Raw genomic sequence first — 19,151 nt, 5'->3', positions numbered from 1 at the left:
ATGACATATAATCGTAATGTTTGAAATCAATTAGCTATAAGCCTATAATCATTAATATCCTTTTACCCATCACAAATACATGTATTTAAAATTAATATCCACTCCCCTTGGATCAACCACAACTACTATATAACATAAATATCCACTCCTCCTTGGACCCATCCCTTTAAAATTAAGATCATGATCAAACATGACATATAAGCTAAATGTCTGATATAAATTAACCACAATCATTGATCATTAATATTCTTTGATACTGCACCCACCACAAATATTTAAAAAAGATTAATATCCACCCCCTTGGATCCACCACTTATAAGTTTAGATTTTGATCACACATGATATATCAGTTAAATGTTTAAAATCAATTAACCATAAACATCACATGATCATTATTGATTCCTTTGACACATTACAAAATTTAATATTTAAAAATATATCTATCCACCCCCTTGGATCCACCTCAACTATCAAAACAATTACTGGTGAAATATACATGCCTTTGATCCATCACTTATCACACAAAGAAAGGTTACTTAAATGTTTAAATAAATGTGCAATAATAATTAGTATATGCCATGATGATCTACAATAAGCATGATAAGTAATTAAAAAATCAATATCAACTCCCCTTGGATCCACCACTCATAACTTTGGACCATGATATCACATGACTTATAAGCAAACTGTTTAAAATCAATTAGCCATAATCAAAAAGATAAAGCCTCTTAATCAGATCAACCTACAAATAACTCATTTTGATTTGTCTAGGGTAAATGTGAAATTCAAAACCATGCAATAAACAAAGGAAAATATTGGAACCCATTCCCTTTAGATCCACCATCTGTCTTTTGGATATTGATCACCAATCTGATTCATTCTCTTTATCTTTTAATAATTATGTTGGGTATCTTCATCATCTTTATGAATGAATATATAAGAATGAAATTTAATTACATCTCGTATGTTTCTCTTTATTAACCTAACTGAAATAACCACCTACCGGCAAAAAAAAACAAAAAAAAAAAAACAGGTACATGTAATGAACTTGATGAAATAAGACATTTTTATCAATGCATTCAAAGCTTAAAACTACAGTGCTTTATTTACCACTAGTTAGTTTTTGAAATGTATCCCTATCACCATGATCACATCCATCAGCTTGACTATTAAAACTACAGTGGATAACAAATCAATTAAGTTTTTACATACATTATGTTCACTATAATTAATGTTAGAATTTATATGTTGGAAGTGAACAATAATTCTTTATGTTTCTAATTTAGTGTTACTAGGGGTTTTGAAAAAACATTAAATTGTGAAAATGTTTGCATTATTCAACATGTTCAAAGAAATATACAAAAACAAGAGGCCCATGGGCCACATCGCTCACCTGAGAAGCTTTGACCATTCTGTTCTTTACCAGATTTCACCCTTGTTATACATAATGCATCCCCACCCTACCCCACTGATCATAATTTAGACATTTTGAAATCTACACTACCACATGATCCTTCCATGGGCACATATGTTTCAGCTTTTTGGCCCAGTGGTTCCCGAGAAGAAGATTTTCAAAGATTTTTCCTATATATTTCTATGTAAAACTTTGATTCCCTATAATGGCCCTGCCCTTCCCCCGGGGGTCATGATTCCTACAATTTAGAATTTACACTACCCCAGAATGCTTCTACATAAGCTTCACTTTTTCTGGCCCAGTGGTACTTAAGAAGAAAATTTTCAAAGATTTTTTCTATATATTTCTATATAAAACTTTGATTCCCCATTGTGTCCCCACCCATCCCCCGGGGGTCATTAATTGAACAATTTAGAATCTACATTATACCAGGATGCTTCCACATAAGTTTCAGCTTTTCTGGCCCAGTGGTTCTTGAGAAGAAGATTTTCAAAGATTTTTCCTATATATTTCTATGTAAAAATTTGATACCCCATTGTGGCCCCGCCCTTTCCCTGGGGGTCATGATTTGAACAATTTAGAATCTACACTATACCAGGATGCTTCCACATAAGTTTCAGCTTTTCTGGCCCAGTGGTTCTTGAGAAGAAGATTTTCAAAGATTTTTCCTATATATTTCTTTATAAAACTTTGATTCCCCATTGTGGCCCCATCCATCCCCCGGGGGTCATTATTTGAACAATTTAGAATCTACATTATACCAGGATGCTTCCACATAAGTTTCAGCTTTTCTGGCCCAGTGGTTCTTGAGAAGAAGATATTCAAAGATTTTTCCTATATATTTCTATGTAAAACTGTGATTCCCCATTGTGGCCCCGCCCTTCCCCCGGGGGTCATGACTTGAACAATTTAGAATCTACACTATACCAGGATGCTTCCACATAAGTTTCAGCTTTTCTGGCCCAGTGGTTCTTGAGAAGAAGATTTTCAAAGATTTTTCCTATATATTTCTATGTAAAACTTTGATTCCCCATTGTGGCCCCGCCCTTCCCCCGGGGGTCATGATTTGAACAATTTAGAATCTACACTATACCAGGATGCTTCCATATAAGTTTCAGCTTTTCTGGCCAAGTGGTTCTTGAGAAGAAGATTTTCAAAGATTTTTCCTATATATTTCTATGTAAAACTTTGATTCCCCATTGTGGCCCCGCCCTTCCCCCTGGGGTCATGATTTGAATAATTTAGCATCTACACTACCCCAGGATGCTTCCACATAAGTTTCAGCTTTACTGGCCCAGTGGTTATTGAGAAGAAGATTTTTTAATGACCCCACCCTATTTTTGTCTTTTCTTGATTATCTCCCCTTGCGAGGGGATATGTCCCTTTTAACAATTTAAATTCCCCTTTACCCAAGGATGCTTTGTACCAAGTTTGGTCAAAATTGGCCCAGTGGTTCTTGAGAAGAAGTTGTGAAAAGTTTACAGACGGACGGACGGACAGACGGACGGACGACGGACAAAATGTGATCAGAAAAGCTCACTTGAGCCTTCGGCTCAGGTGAGCTAACAAGATGTGTTTATGAAACACTGTGCCCCCACAGCAACAAAGTTTGAAAAATCTATTCTTAGCATAAAGGTTACAGTCAAGGTCACAAGGTCATTGACCTTGGTGTCGTTTGAAAGCACTTAACTAGTGAAGTAGGCATACCAAATATCAAGTCTCTATCTCCTATTGTTTAAAAGTTATATCGAAAGTTCGAAAAATCTAATTTTAGCATATAGGTCACAGTCAGGGTCAAAAGGTCATTGTCCTTGGTGTCAGATGAAAGTGCTTAATTAGTGGAGTCTATGCATTTTATATATGAAGTCTCTATCTTGATCTGTTCAAAAGTTATGGCGAAAGTTAAAGTTGATAACAAATAGAACAAGCATTCTGAGAGTATTGCATAAGCAATACATGTCCCCTACCGGGTTCCCCTTTTTCTTCTGGATGTCATTTTATATGCAACATGATAATATGCAAAAGTCATGTCCAAGGTAAAACTGAAAGATTTTCAAGTTGTAAATGCCTTAAAACTAATAAAATAATCCACATTAAGACGAAAATTCAACTCATTTCTCCACCGTCCTTTCCTCGCTTCATATTTTTGTCGACAATCGGAAGTTAGCGCAGTTCAAATCCGATCTCAATTAAGCGATTATGAAAAAATATTCAAAATGCCCTAATTCTGTCAAAAATCAATGAAGCAAAGCAAAATTCAAACTTGATCTGTAACTCATTAAGATACACTCACATACCAAAATTCAGCTCAATATCTGCAAGCGTTTAGAAATTTGTTTCTGTTTGCGTGGAAAAATCAGTAATAACATTTTCAAAATGTTAGGATAAAAAAATTCCCGAAATAAAACTATTTTGCTGTATTTTTAATACATATGAAGGTAGATATAAATTCTTTTTTTTAATTTAGCATAAGGTTATATTTCTGAAGCATTCAAAATTTCCTCATTATGAAAAAAAAATATTTACCTGAAATACATAATGTTATATATCGAAGTCCTATATACACCATTGCTGACAATGTAAAGTGATGAAAGGCTCACCAAAGATGTTTATTTCAAAGATCTGAAATAGTCTTAAAGTGTCAGTGATCAACGCAAACGTCGACTGTTCATGTCAGAAACTCGTTGTTGTTTAGATGATATTAATAATTATTATGCTTCCTGTCAGTTTGTCTCTACATAACCCATACCCTACTATTCTCGCATAGTGGTCTAAGGATTTATATAGCGTAAGCATACTATGCCGAAATAGTGCACGGCTTTATTTTCTGAATAAAATTCTTCCATGCACATGCCGGGGATCGAACTCACGACCATGAGATTGTCAGTCCGATGCCTTATCGATTACGCCATAGAGACGATCACTGATTGGATAATTTTATTAAATATATAAACTTAATTTATACAATTGACACAAGAAGGAGAAAATAGACAAATATTATTTGAAAACAGTTATATTATTCTAAGGAACTTTAGATTAATGTGTACAACAAACTTTCAAACTAATTACATACAGATCGTTAGATGAACTGATTTTATAGGGTCATTAAAATGCTTTTTTATATGACGCTTGATTGAAGGATGTAAAAGAAAATTATCAATGAGAATCGACGTCTGCAAACAAATAAGGCTTACGAACAAAACAGAAAATAAAGATGTGTTGCTTTGGGACAGAAAATCCCGACTTATTTAGAGAAAATACTAGTAACCAAAATAACTAAGCATGCAAACAATTTTAGCATGAATATTTTGAATTAGTTCTTACAGGTGCGCTGTTTAAGCACCGATATTTTCAGGAAAAAGTCAAATAGATTGCCGCATAAATAATTACAACAGTCAGCATAATAATAACAATAGTGTTGCATTATGCATGTACTATGCCTAAATAGTAGGCAGGGTTTGACACATAGTGCACTCGCCTCCGGCTCGTGCACCATGTGTCAAACCCTGCCTACTATTTAGGCATAGTACATGCATAATGCAACACTATTATATAAATACAAGAGTATATTGGAAACTTCTCACACTTTCTTTTTGAGCCATTCAACTAACCTTTGAGAGGCAGTTTGCATGCCGAGCGTTCTGGAGAGATAACTTCAGTGAGGGAGTGGATTACAGTATCGTCCGGGTGCGATGTGACCCCATGATGAGATTACCCCCTGGTATGGAAGATTATCGGACTGAAAAAAAGAATGTATCAATCTCATATCTCTAGAAAGTGATGCAACAAAGGGGCAAACATATCGTATTGTTCCTATGAGAACATGTACGTAGTATGCAAAGGTTGGGGGAACTGGTGCTCATTATTTCCAGATTTTTTTGTTAAATAAGTATTAATTTGTTAATTTGTTAATTTTTTTATTGCTAGAAACGTTGGCCACCTACATTTGCTTCAGTGTGTTAAAGTTTTCCGCTTCTTACATCCACAATGATAGGACATGGGGAAACTGTCACTCTCCCTTATCCCCACCCATCCGCATTCCCTTAACCTCCAAAGAAATTTGAAACACCCACCCATCACTCAAATAAAGTGAAAACAATGCTACGTGCCAGTTTAGTGTAAGAAAACCAAATTTAGTCAGAAAGCAAAACATGCTTTGAAGTGTTCGAATGACTCAGGTTAAAAAAATCATCAGGAAGTTAGCTTCAGGATTGCGTAACTACGAATTTCTTTAGATGATATATGTGCAGGACTCTATCCTAGAAATAAACCTAAGTGAATAGTGTAGGCCCTAAATTTATTATAACTTGACAATTCAAAGCAGTGGATAAACTTTTCTTTCTTGATAGAATGAAAAGTGGAGATATGTTTAATTATGAGACATAAAGAAGGGTAGTTTGGGGATTTTTTTAATTTGTTCAACGTGCCATCGAATTTTTTTTCACTCAATTCTAGACGCCTCCACTTGTTAGAGGATTGCTGCAGATTTAGACCTGTATTCGGCATTTTATATCATTAAGCAATGAGGGATCTTTTCAATTTACTAAATGATAAAAAACCTTTAATATAATTTACATTTTAAGATGTAGGAATTTTATCATAAAGAAGATAATAAATTATAATGATATTTTTTGGTAGAAACGGTATTTGCATTTCAATTTCTAGACCAAATTTTTGTGTCAGGTGTGTTATATAAATCACTTTAATTTTCAAAGAATTCTCTGATAAAAGTTCTACTTTTATCAATAAAAAATCTGTAAAGTTCCACATTGTACGAACAGCGATTCACAAGTTATTTTGATCTAATCCTTCATGAGAAGACAATTAATTCGACTACTTAGTGCCCAAGCTGTTTTACAGCAACACAAGAATTTTTGTGCAAACCTTAACAATGGTCACTTCATCAAACACTTAACGACAGGCATGAATAAAGAATTTGTCACTACCTTTATATTCTAAAATAAAATTTTATTTTCCGTGTCCACATGTATGCAAAAAGAAAATTAAAGTGAAGTGAAAAGCAGAGATTTCGTTTTAATTATTTTTGATCCAATAAAATTCACACTTGTAACACACGAAACAAATACAATATATATGCCAACTACATATTACAAATGTCAAATGAGTTCAAATTACCATCAAAAATCACTTTTACATAAGCTTTACATGAGATCAACTTTCAGATGCATAATATACTGGTATAAAGATTGTATGTAGTTGAGTGTAACATTGAAAATTTTCACCCCAAGAAAACCTTTGTGAAACGAAGCGCAGCTTCAACTAATGTACATGAAAGTATAATATTTAAAGATGTTTTTTCTTTCATGTCACAGATACAGCATCAGAAATCAGTTAATATCGATGGTCTTGTTGATTTGTAGCAAATTTGAATGCTGACATACTGTAGTCCAGCAAAGATTTGAATTTCTTTTCTTTGAGATTTTGAACTAAAGGACTGTTGCATCTTGCTTGATAATGAGTATTTATCACAAACTTTAGGCCACTGCCCTATTCCATACAGTTTTCTCTCTAATTACTTGGTTTATTAGAAAATTAATAGAATCGTCATGGCCATTTCTAGTTTTTTTTTATATGGTAAGCGCCCACACTAAAATCAAAAACCTATCTCTCTATCAAGGGAAACACACAAACTGAGACAGAAAATTTTTTGAAAGAATGATTGTAGAATTTCCGATCACTGAGAATTTTCGCCATCAAGGTAGTCCAGGCGGCAGAGCGCTCGCTCCGTGATCAGAAGGTAGTGTGTTCGAATCTCGGCTGCGACCGACTATAAAAATAGGTCAACTGTCTCGGTAGGCGTTGGCACAATAAAGAAACGTCACTGCTCGATGGCCCTTAATGCCGAATAAAGGTCTTAATTTGAAGCCCTTCACGGGTATTTGTAGTCCGGCACGTAAAAGATCAAAAATCATAAAAAAGCTTATAAAACGTCAAATATTTGGACTTTGGTATAGGGTGACGTCACTGTATGGCTGAAAAATTCTCGAACGGGACGTAAAACAACATATTTGTATTTTTTCTGTGTGTTTGTTTTAAATTTTAGATTTAATTCAGCTTGTGGCGAGGGTTGAATTCACTAAAATGCATTTCAACCTACAAAGGTCAAGGGCAAAAGGTCAAAAGTGTTGGTAATCAAATGAAGGTCTTGTTACAAGGAATACATCTGTGAAATATGAAAGCTCTAATTCTAACTGTTCAAAAGTTTTGACCATGGTTTAAGTTTTTAAAAGTGGGTCAAAGTCTTAGGTCAAGGTCAAAAGGTAAAAAAATATTTATATCCAATGAAGGTCTTGTCACAATAGATACACATGTAAAGTATGAAAACCCTAGCTCCAACTGTTCAAAAGTTATGACTAAGGTTAAAGTGTGGGGTTTTTTTTGGTAAAAGTAAGTCAAACTGCAGTGTCAAGGTCAAGAGGTCAAGTTTGGTGGCACCCAAAGAAAGGTCTTATCACAAGGAATACACCTGTGAAATATGATAACCATTGCTCCATCCACTCAATAGTTATGGGCTAGGTCAAAGTTGACAACGGACAGAGAGACTAACAGATAAACAGACAGAACAAAAACAGTATACTCCGGGATCTTTCGATCCCGGGGCATGAAAACTTATTTTGGTATACACAAATAATTTAATCAAAGATATTGTTATAAAATGAGATAAAGTACTAGTATATTCGATAAGTATGGATATATAAAATTTACATTAAAACAAAAACTCTGGGTAAAGATTGTTGTAAAGTACATAACTAAAATAAATATGTTTAATTAATGTTAGGATAAATAAAATCCTGAAGTAAAACTACTATGCTATAGGAAGGCAGAAGTAGCAACTGAAGTAACAAGTGACATTAGTATTTTCAAAGTGATTGGTTCTGTAATAACCAAATGTTAACCAGACGTAGAATTATATTTTGTATCCGATAACAAGATAACTACATATTATCATTAATGAGATTTATTTATTAGTTTACTTTTTTTATAATTTGGAAGTTAAAGTAAATTGTAATTTTCTTTTAAATTTAATCTTGAATAGATTGATAAATAATGCAAAAAAGAATATGGAATTACCTGAACTGACCTGAGGTTCCGTTACTTTGAGTAACTTGATCCACTTGATCAGGTTGTGTCAGGTGCAACACATAGTTGTTCTTCGTCTTATCACAGGTAGAAGATCAATCGGAAGCCCCTTCAAACACCCCTGTAATTCTGAGCAAATTCTACCAGTAAACGACGTCCTCGATCCTTTTTCAAAATTTTATTTCTAATTCTACTTTGCATCTCAATATTATTTTCTCCATATTCAGTTGATGTTACTGTGTGTTCTGCTGGCTATTTTATACTCCTAGATACAAAGATAAACGAGGTTTACTTCTCATAGTTAAAAAAAAGAATTTTTGCAAACGGACGTTTATACGAGCCTATACTTCTATACTTTATTAAGAAATGTAGAAGAAGTTAAACATACTTTTGAGGCTGGATGCGCAAGGTTACCAAGTAAGATGTCGTCAATCACTGGATTTCATAGGATAAGATTGTTTATAATTAAGGTGGTAAAATAAAATTATATACAACTATGCGTTATTTTTGTAAAAAAGAATATCAATTTCTTTAATTTTTTTCTGATGAAGTGATGTATTAATTTTTCACAATGTATTTTTCTAAAATGTACCTTGAAATGGATTGTCAAACTTCTGGATTAGGTGTGGAAAGCTGATAAGTTTATTGAGATAACATTCAAATGCTTTTCTTAAAATAATATGTTATCTAACTGACGAAAGAGGATAAAGAAAAATGCTTTCGTTTTCGTTTTTAATAATAAGAAGGGGATCGATAGACCATATCAATTATATTAATAATATCATCAGTATCTATGTTATTAAAATAACAAAATTTTCTGTATTATTTTTGGTTGACTTATCTTTGTATAACAATTTGTGTCTTTTACAATGTACCATTTTAGTCTTAACGGAACATTAAGTAACCGGTATGTTTTTAAGACACATTCCAACTTGAGTCAGCTGAAGTTTTTCAGATTATTGCAACTTGGCGGCATCTAAATGATCAATGTCCAAATCGATTACTGCACCGTTAACCGCCTGGAAATGAAAATATGCACACTTGATTATTCTTCACCTCTCTACAAGATTCAATACCTGTATGGAGTAACACTTGCTTTCATGCTGTTTGTGTCATATCATAAGAATATTTAAATAACGTTAGCAAGACTTTAAACCATTAAGTTATACTGATACCCTAACTGTTTGCAGTCAGAGAGGTTCACAATAATTTTGATACGAGATTTTTAGACAAAAAGTCGATAGTTTTTCAAAATAAGGCAAACATTTGTCAATTATACGTAAATGGATATAACATACATCATGGTAAAAATTAAGACTTGCAAAAATACTCTCAAAACATTGAAATATATAGAGATACCGAACAGAATTCATGCTCAAAAGTCCATTAAACAATATAAAATAGGAACAGAGCAAACACGGACCTCCAAAACATCAGCAGTGGGATGGAGGAATGAGCATCCCCTGTCGACCGGTAATATCCGCCGTGTGCTTCTTGTCATGCTCCTTGTCATGATCGGGAAACAGTGGGAAAATCCGTCGTCAATTCAGTGTACATAATGGACTAAGAATTAGTATGGAAAACGTCAGTCAGCATTTGAATGGATGATTAATTATATTTGCTGAAAAGGTCATTGTATTGACCATATAACTTAAGAAATAATGACTTTAAACGAGACTGTTGATATCCTTGTTTCATCAACTTGTTTGTCAATAATTTATCTCGTTTTAGAAATTGTATATACGTAGAGCAAGCTCTTGCGTATCGAATCAACTGAGATATATATACTCCGTATGAAGGTGATGAAGGTATACTGCTGTATAAGTAATGGAAGATGACGATAGAAAAGTTAAAGTCATAACGTTTAACATAGAGCTTGGTTGGTAGATTACCATTAATGTCTTTTTCAAGTAAAATATCCAATTATGAGATAAATGTGTCAGGCTCTGTGGAATCTTTCAACTTAAGCTCACTTGGATATATCGAATCGGCATAAGAATGAAAATATCTAATATGTAAATTGACAATTCGTCGTCGGTGTATTGAAATGTCGAGTTGAAGACCATATCAAGTGTTTTCTTCTTTACACGTATAAGATTTTGGACAAATTATGCTTTTTATTTTGGATACAAAAAAAGGTCTGATAATAACGGGGCGGAATTGGTACCCATGGGAATTCCAATAGATTGTTTGTAGACCTCGTCTCCAAAAACCAAATAAATATTGTCAATCAGAAATTCGAGCATCTTTTTTTATATCCACTTTAGAGTACTTGTGTGTACAACCAGAATTTTTTTCAACAAAATGATTTTGCAAATGACCAATGACAAGGTAAATTTACGAGTTCCATTTATTTATCGTGGGAAATGGTTGTCTATCAAGTTGAAAAGTCGTAAGTTTTTCAGCTGCTCTATTTGGTAAAATCTTGTGATTTCCAATTGTCTAAAACTTTCTTGATATCCACATCTGATTTACACCACTTCTATATATTTTTTGCACAGTACTCTTGAAGCTTCTCCTTCACAACTGTTAATATCTTAGTGAGGAGTAAAAAAATAGTCTCGGTTGAACATTTACTGGAACTCAGTATGTATCTTTGTTGGTAAGGATTTTTATGAAGTTTCGGAATCCTGTATAGATATGGTATTTCAAATTCATTTTTGTTGATTAGAATATTAAAAATATTCAAAACTTACATATGCTTTTGAAGAATTTCTATCTTAGAAAAGGAAGTATGAGTACAAGTTGGATATCACTTGTAGAATTAAATCCAAGTTCTTCTAAAATTCTAAAATACAATTTATATAATGATCCTTACAAATGAAGACAATGTTGTTACCTGCTTTGTCAATTACAACTCGCCGACAAAGGGTAAATAAAGTGTGATCATGATATATCGTGGATGAGTTTATTCCTTTACCTTCATCTTTTTCTAAACTTAAAATTCTTACCTGAAAAAAATGCTGTTGCCCATAATTTAACATTTATCGACAATGTAGAATCAATTTGTATTGTTTTTGTTTTTCGTGAAACTTTAAAATAATTAATAACTGAAAGACATCATGATCACAGAGTCTGTGACATCATTGCCTAATACAACTAGTAATCCTCGATTGTATTTTTATTACATCTATGATTCATCCTTTTGGCAATTATCATTATCATTATATAACTATATAACAGAGAAATATTTTTTAAGATATTATTTGATTCTTTTGATATTAAATACAAAACGTGAAAAAATATTAAAACTTTATTGAGATATAAAATGGAATTAATTCTTGAAAGAACTGTTTGTTTTAAAAGCTTTTTACGAAGTCAATACTGAATATCTCAAATAATTCTAATTAATATGGAACAGTTGTGGTTGTATTAAAAATATTCTGAGGAACGATAACTCTTGTAGATTGATGAATTTTATGTTACAAGCACTGAAACAATGTCATATTTTTATTTAACAAGCAATGATTCATTACATTTTCTAATGTTAATTAGATAGTGATCTTTATATAGACCACATATTTTTAATTTTATTGTGAGATAGAACAAATATTTAACTTTCTATTTATCATATCAATTTTCTTCAACTTCAACCAATTGTAATGCCTTATTTAATACTGGACTGACTACGGTACGTTCCGTCTACCAGATAAATACGTAGGGCTCACGGTCAACAGGGGATGCTTGTTCCTAATTAATAATAGGCACCTCATCCAGCCTCTGCAATTTCCATTCGTCCATATTTATGCCCTCTTCACATAATTCTATTGTTTATCGATTTTTTTTCAGATCGATCACCTTTCATTACCTTAAGTATAAGTCACATTATCCAGCGATGGGGTATACGATGAGAAACCAATGCGTTTTTTGATGAAAATGGCGTGGTTGCCGGCCGGGCACCACTAATGATCGGACGGTGTCTGAGGCCATTTTGCGAATCGGTGGGGTCATCGGTAGGAAATAATTCGTAGTTAAAATTCAGCGATGTCTCCAACGATGCCTCTCATCGCTCCTCATCGGCAACCCATCATTAACACACTTTTCAAGAATCGGCCGATGTATGGCCGAGCATCGTCCAATATCCGTTGAATCTGAGGTCATCGGGGAGTTTAGTGGTGTTCAACAGATAACAACCGATCATCGTCCGATGTTCGACCAAACACTGGTCCGTAGTCGACCGATGTACGAACGATGTTCACCAATGTATGAGCGATGTAATATACATCGGCCGATTATGCTGGAACATCGTTTTATGATTAGCAATGCATTGCTGGGCCTTTGTAAGTCCGGCCGGCAACCACACCATTTTTCTCATAAAACGCATTGGTTGCCCATCGTATGCACATCGCTGGATAATGTGACTGATACTTTTAGGATTACTTGGCCGATGTGTAACGATGTTGGGGCATCGTTAACACCACGGATTACCACCGATTACCACCGGTCTACGGCTACCGGCCGGGAAATGTGACCTAGGCATAAACCTAGTTTTTCATTCCAAATCTATAATAAAAATTGTTTCCTAATCCCTTACAGGAATTTTACAACTTTTCTGTCATTGGCCCTGAATTTTGTTAAATCTGAAACCGGCGGACTATAAGCGATCTGTATCAAGTATGAACTTAAACAAATATAGTCCAGATTGAAATGATACTATTTTCTGAGTCAAAATCGCAGAAAAACCTTTTTGTCACAATCAATCTCTGTATCAAGTATCTGGCAACTGGACAGTTAAACAGACAGTTTAATTCCCAACCCAACCACCCTACCCCCCAAAATAAACAATCACTTTGCAAGGGAAAACTCTGGTCATGATTTTAAAAAAAGTAATCTTTTTTATATCAGGAAGCTTTCATAAATATGATTTCTCATTCTTGCCCTGAAGTTCGTAAGAATAATATTTTAAAACGACCCCTTCTTATTTTTACTAACCGTTTTCTTCATTATCTTCATTTAATATCTGTCATGTTGTAAATTTTGAATTTACCGGGTGACAGTAAATTCAAAATCTACAACATGTCATATCTCCTAAGGTCGCCCGCATAGCGCAGTGATTAGAGCGTCTGCTCTATAGTCGCGAAGTACAGTACTGACCAGACCCAACCTGACACAAAGCAGTCTCAGAGCAGTCCCAGGGACTGCTTTCTGGGACTGCTAAAGCAGTCCCACAGCAGTCCCAGAGCGGTCCCAGCGGTCCCAGAGAGCAGTCCCAGCAGTCCCAGTGGGTGGGGTTTAATTAATTAATGGGCGGAGCTGACTCAGAAATGAGATTTGCAATAAACAATGGAACTATAAAAGTCAGTAGAAATTGATTCTGGGTTGTATGCCAGGAATCCTTGCATGTATGCGGAGGTCATTTATGAACAATACGCGCATAGAAACAAATTGAATTAATATTTATTGAAGGAAGAAGCTTCGGGCGTACACATGTATGAATTAAACTGAACATGAATATTTAATCACAATTATCGGGTATATCAATAATTCAATTTCGTTATTATCTGTGATTGATACTGTTTCCCATATTTATTTTTTATACAGAAAAGTAAACGTGAATTAATTATTTTCCACCAGTAAGAATTAGCTTTAATTAGATCTCATCGTAAAATGGACAATTTCCAATTTCCAATTTTAGGGGCTTTTAGACAATTCTTTGTAATTTTGCCAAGAATTATTTGTTAAATAATTATTGATTTTCCCCATATTTCCTTATGTTTGGACGTGAACCAAAATTACCGATCGACATAGAGTTTGGCCTAAAGAAAGAAGAAAAGAAGTCTGTATCGAAATACATCAGCAACTTGAAAGAGAACATGAAAGCAGCTTATGAACTAGTGAACAAAATTATCAAGAAATCACAGGAAAGACAGAAAGACACTTATGATAGAAGAACAACAAATGCAGAAATACAGATAGGTGACAGAGTACTTGTAAAAATTGTAGCTTTTGATGGAAAGCACAAAATTGCTGATAAGTGGGAAGAAGAGCCATACTTAGTACTAGTAATTGAACATCCTAATCCAGAAATTCCAGTTTATAAAGTACAGGAAGAAACGACAAAAGGAAAAACTCGGACATTACACAGAAACCTTCTACTCCCAATTGGACATCTAGATTCATATACAGCCAGTGTAGATGAATCACTACCATCACCTTCCAGACCTACTCCTAAACCCAGGACCAGGCAAACATTGAAGAAACAAGGACAGGTTCAAGAGAAAACACCAGAGATTGGAGAATCAGAAGATGACAGAGTTAGTTCTGAGGAAGAGTCAGATACAGAATTTATTCCGGTACCGGTACCAATGATCCCTGAGGTTAGCATCCCAGAGGATGTTAGTAAGCACCCAGGAGAGCAGAGAGTACAGAGATCAGAAAAACAGAGAGTACAGGCCTAAAGATCAGATTATACATAGCCCTAGAGAGCAGACTGTATAGAGAACCATACAACAGATGGATCATATAGAAGAGAGACAGGAAAGAGAAGAAGAAATACAGCATCATGATGCAGAGGAGGAAATAATAGAACAACAGCCAGTAGAGACGGAGCAACAGCAGGAACATGCTGAAGCTAGAAAATCCAGATCTGATGATAAAGAAGAACCTGTACCAGTCTTACCAAGAAGAAGCAATAGGGAGAGACGAAAACCAGATAGGTTAAACCCCCAGGAATTTGTTTTAGTACAGCAACAGCAGCAACAAGAGTGGATGAAGAAGTGTGACTATCTACATCGTTTGAAATCTTCAACGGAAATGAAGTCGTATGAAAAAGAAATAGTTCAAACCATGCTAGATATTTTAAAGAGAAATTAATCTGTTTTTAATTGTAAATATTTATTTTTATTTCAGATCGTCCAGTTAACTTGAAGAATTGCAGTAACAGAACAGAGTATAGTTGGTAAGTCCATTAGAGAAATGACGGGGACGTCATTTTCTAATGGGGGGGTGTAGTAGAGGTACTTTTATTTAAAATAATAAAAGTTAGAGTGATTTAAAATGAAATAAAATAAATATTAGATATAAATTAAATATAAACTAAATAAACTATTAAATAAGTTATAAATGATAGTTTTCCGTTAAAGCTTTATTCTTTTCATTCTTTACTAACTTGGGTATTTAGTGATATAGTTATACGCCCCTTTGGATTAACACCTGTACATATACTTTTACATGACCATACACACATTTATTGGTCGGTTTTTGAAATACTTAGTTTTCATTGGTTGAATGTTTTGTCTTTGTGGGGTATTGAGTTTTGTTCAGATTAAAACTCTAGATTTCTGACTTCAAATGGAGAAGACATAGTTTTTGTTGTTTCTGACTTTTAATTTATTTCCAAAGACCTTAGACCTAGAGACAGTTCCTGAAATGTATCTCCATTAGTAAAGAAAGTATTTAATTGCATTGGAGAAAGTTCAATTCCATAAATTGGACATATCCATTAAATCCATTATAAATTCCATATCATCGATTGTCAACTTACGAGGGGCATTTCAAAAGTTCTGGAAAGTGTTTCATAAAAAATTAACCGTTTTACGGAAATTAATGAGTTTGATATCATTGGAAAGATCAGAAAAATATACACATATTGTGAGGTCACTTTATAATTTTATGACGTAATAACTCCGAAAATGTCCCAGAGTTGATTCTGTGCGTATTTTTTTCATATAAATTCAACTTCGGCGCCCCTAAACTCACTAGTGCTTTTGTCTTTTAAATCCAAAAAATGAATATAATTCACTCAGACATGTAAAGTCTTATTTATTTTCCATACATTAAAATTTGCGAATATGTGGAGGTGCGGTGGGGTTACAACTGCGCTGCCGCCATTTTGGATTTTATGAGAAAATATGGGGCATACTAAACTTAAGTTCTCTTGAGCCTTCATTGATCCCACAAATCTGGTTAAAACACCTTACGAATTTATGCCACCAAATTTTGTAACATGATCATCAATTTTTCTTTGATTGTCAACTTTGTCTTTTTCTCACATTTAGGTCTCATTTACGCAAAAGTTTGAGCGAGATTCGAAACAACCATGCTAAGTTTGACACACACTAAAACCATTTCAGAACAAGATCTCCGAAATAAAATACCATATGATAGATTGTAGTCTATGTAATTATTCCACCAACTGGCATTTGCGTCTGTTAGCTTGCGTCCGAGTAACGAGCAAAAGTTGTCTTAAAAATTTGAATTTGATCAAATTGTGTCTTTTGTTACGTCATTTTTATGGTCAGTATGCTAAACATTCTATATTCTGACGTCATTTTCACGTCATAAAAATTACAAAGTGACGTCACAATGTGTGTATATTTTTCTGATCTTTCCAATGATATCAAACTCAATAATTTCCGTAAAACGGTTAATCTTTTATTAAACAGTTGCCAGAACTTTTGAAATGCCCCTCGTAGAGATGTCATAATTAAAAGTGTAAACTACAACAGTATTGTGTTTTTCATCATACTGCCGGGAATACCAGCTACAAAATGTGCCACTCCATTAATTCGTTAATTTAGCTCGGAGAATTTGACCAGACGACTTTTTTGTTTACAACGGGGCTTTCGATATTGAACGTTCCTATTCGGAATGTTTCGGGTATACTTGTATACCCGATATTGAACGCTCGTATTCGGAATGTTTCGGGTATACTTGTATAGGTAATACAAAGTCACCGCTTAATAAAACGTCAAGATATTAATCTTTTTAACATTAATGAAAAAGAAGAAAGAACAACACATGAAGCCATTTATTGCCTAACTAACTGTATTACAATTAAATCTATTTTTAAACCATCTCTGCAAAAGGTAAACATTTTCCAACTTCACCTTTTTATGTATGATGGATTGCATCAAATCTATATCTTGAATAAAAAAAACAAATATGTTAACTAATCTGATTTAATATTTTGATGCATAATGTGCGTTTCGGTGCAGCATGTATCAAACTAAGATAAATAAATGCTCCTGCCTTAATCAAATATCTATGAATGTATTTTGTATAAGGTTTACGTATGCATGTTTAGTATGGTAAAATCAGGATATCCTGAAGCCTGTCTACAAAGAATACTTCTGTTCAGAGATCACTAACACTGTCTTGCACAGGTTAACTGAATAAAACTACACATTTCATAATAACCATGGGACTGTTTAATACAGGTTTAACTTTATAAAACTACACATTAACTTTGTAAAACTACTCACTGTATAAGAATAACCAGGAGACTGCTTAATACAGGTCTAACTTTACATGAATAAAACCAAAGACATCTTAAGAATAAGCTATATAATATGTTTTGTTCGTTTTTTTAATAAAAAAAAAAAACAAAAACAACAACAACAACAAAAAAAAACCCGATTGGAAATCCTTTCTTCATTTGTCGAAGTCAGATACTAGTAATGTTTTAAAAATTCAATCGTTACGAATTTGATGAGAGCCTTAGAATGACAATCTCAATCCGTATTCAAGAGGTAACTGTTAAGAAACCATTGTGAATTTATACTCTCGTCTGGTATCCATAATTCAATAACTCGTAAAATTACTTGCATAAAATAAAACTTTGTACTTGTCTTATATTATGTATTTCTTTTATGTACCAGGTGATTGTAAATACAAAAGTAAAATTATCAATATATAAATTTTTGCTACCACCGTGTATATTCAAGAACGAAATATGTGATTTTTTTTAACTATTTAAATAAAAGTACTCAGTATTTTATTTTTAAACACGTACGTATTCTCATCTACGAAAGCCGGATAGGCTCAATTCTAAAAAGATAAAAAATATTTAACTCGTTATAACGAGATAATTAACTCGTCATAACGAGATAACTAACTCGTTATATCGAGATAACTAACTCGTTATAACGAGATAACTAAGTCGTTATAACGAGATAACTAACTCGTTATAACGAGATAACTAAGTTGTTATAACGAGATAACTAAGTCGTTATAACAAGATAACTAAGTCGTTATAACGAAATAATTAACTCGTTATAACGAGATAATTAACTCGTTATAACGAGATAACTAAGTCGTTATAACGAGATAATTAACTCGTTATAACGAGATAATTAACTCGTTATAACGAGTTAATTTTTTTTTATCTTCTCAGAAATGAGCCTATCCGGCTTTCGTACTCATCTTGATTTTCTAATATTAGGTAATATTTTCGAAAATACATATATGACGAAATTTTGGCTTATTTATAAAAGGGGAGGGGGGCTAAAATATATTGCCTGTTTGAAATAGCATGTACCATGTATATATCAATACCAAAGAAATAATTTAATTCTTCCCAACAAAGACAACCTGCAATTATCATCAAATGTATAAATAAGATAAAAAAAAAAATTATACTTTGTGCTTAGCAACACAATCGTCTGTTGTAAATTTTGAGCACGTATTTTAGAATGCAATACATTTTGTGGTTTCTAAGGAGACAGTAACCGGACTCTGCTAATCACGGTATAGGACCAGGTTCCTGGTATTTGTTCTGGCCTCACTTTAGTTAATCAGTTTCGCTTCATATGATTGTAACCATGAAGAAGTTGTATTAATTTCTTCTCTTAATAATTTGAGATTATCTTTAAATTGACAACTTCCTTTAGGTCCTGCTAGGGTCATGCTCCACTTG

The 19,151-nt window shown here is 33.6% G+C and overlaps 1 long non-coding RNA gene across 1 annotated transcript; it reads right to left on the bottom strand.

Moving 5' to 3' along the window:
- Positions 1-3,947: 3,947 nt before the first annotated feature.
- LOC134233947 (uncharacterized) lies at positions 3,948-8,851 on the bottom strand. The gene is made up of 3 exons (XR_009985090.1): positions 8,507-8,851; positions 5,026-5,153; positions 3,948-4,036 (listed from the first exon to the last, which is right to left on the bottom strand). It is a non-coding gene; the product is annotated as an uncharacterized LOC134233947 (long non-coding RNA).
- Positions 8,852-19,151: the final 10,300 nt, after the last annotated feature.

The sequence above is a fragment of the Saccostrea cucullata genome, unplaced genomic scaffold (genome assembly GCF_032062105.1).
Source record: "Saccostrea cucullata isolate Sc308-1 unplaced genomic scaffold, CSIRO_AGI_Scuc_v1 ctg226, whole genome shotgun sequence".
Classification (NCBI taxonomy): domain Eukaryota; kingdom Metazoa; phylum Mollusca; class Bivalvia; order Ostreida; family Ostreidae; genus Saccostrea; species Saccostrea cuccullata.
The sequence above is the reverse complement of the archived record's forward strand: the minus strand, read 5'-3'. Positions and strand labels throughout refer to the sequence as shown.